The sequence below is a fragment of the Artemia sp. Qi Xiang Cuo genome, chromosome 15 (assembly GCF_049724085.1).
Source record: "Artemia sp. Qi Xiang Cuo chromosome 15, ASM4972408v1, whole genome shotgun sequence".
NCBI lineage: Eukaryota > Metazoa > Arthropoda > Branchiopoda > Anostraca > Artemiidae > Artemia > Artemia sp. Qi Xiang Cuo.
In genome coordinates, this window is record NC_142808.1 from 47,616,759 (window position 1) to 47,618,416 (window position 1,658).

Genomic DNA, 1,658 nt, shown 5'->3' on the forward strand with positions numbered 1-1,658 from the left:
CAACTTTGCATAGTGTGTATCAGCATATTCGATTCAGTATATTGAATACATTATTCTTCTTCTCGGTCATTTGTGAAACAATTTTCTATGTCGGATCTTTTCTGCTGGATGTTCACCGGTAGATACCAGAAAAAGCCAAAATATTATCGTTTTCGATATCGATTATTTAAAAAAAAAAACTACGTTTTCTAAAGAGTTAAAGAGACTGAGCCACAAGTTCAAACGTTAAAACGTCCAGGGATTAGGAGGTGCAGTTGGGGGGGGCTTCCGCCCCCCCAAACCCCCGCTTCCGTATATGAAAGGGACTGTGCCCTCCTCAACGCCTCGCTCTTTAAGCTAAAGTTTGACTTTCTCACAATTCTTTTTTTAAACAATAAAAACTTTAGCGTAAAGAGCGAGACGTTGAGGAGGGCACAGCCCCTTTCACATACGGAAGCGGGGGTTTGGGGGCGGCAGCCCCCAACTGCATCTCCTAATCCCTGTACGTTTTAAGGTTCGAACTTGTGACTCAGCCTCTTTAACTCTTTAGAAAACGTAGTTTTTTTTTCAAATAATTTTTGCACGTTTTTGTACAGTTTATATCTTATTATTGCTTGATTAACTGTTAGCTGATCTTTTAGCCGCCTCCCAAACCCCCCGCTTTTGAAGATTCTTGTGTTAATGCTTTTAATTCCTGAATACTCAAATCAAATGCACAGTAAGATTTTTATCAGCCGCCCCAGGCCCCATGTTATCAAAGCAGTGGAGACTTACCTGTAACCTGAAGGCCGACTGTGATATTCTTCTGGAGACGCCTGTTGAGTCGAAGAATTTAATAGATTGGATTTAAAAAAGAAACTGAGTTTCTTTTTTAAAGTTTAAATTCAATATATAAAAAATTTCTCTGACGGAGAATCAAACTCGGATCTTCCGCCTGACAGTCAGGAATAGCGACCACCATACCCCAGAGACATTACATTATTTTTATTCTGTGCGATGTATTTTTGACGCAAGCAAATCCCCACAAAACTTGATATTTGGTTTTTGGAAAACAAGGAAGGAGTGATCAGATTGAGCTGAAATTTTAAGGATAAGCTCCCAGGCCCCAGGAAAACTTATCCTCTAAATTTCAGCTCGATCAGACAACGGTAAAGGGGGGCTGTGGTGGGAAAATGTAACATGGGCTCTAATAGGAAAACGAAGTTTTTCGTAAATGTAAATTCGGGGGATAATTTTTTTGGTCTGAAAATATCAAAAGGCCCTAACAGGCCGAATTCCGCTTCGAATGAGTCCTCATTCACCCGGATCCGTTGCCAACTGTGGCCTGTAGGCGTGGCTAATAAAAAAAAAAGAGAAATGAACTTTAAGTGGCTATATTTGTTTTTTAGAAAACAGAGAGTAAGTGATCACATTGATCCGAAATCTAAAAGATAAGCTTTCAGATCATAGTAATGCTCAACTTCTAAATTTCAACCCAATCGAACAACAATAAAGGGGGCTTTGGTCGGAGAGTCGAAACGTCCGGCCCACTTTTACCCATGAAGATAAAGTCGGAGGGGGGTAAAATTTTGCACGTTTCTTAGTTGGAGCTTGGGCTACAAAATACAATCACCGCTGTCTCTCTGCGACCGCTAGGACCAGAAATCGCTTAACATTGTGGTGGGTCGCCTCTTTATAGA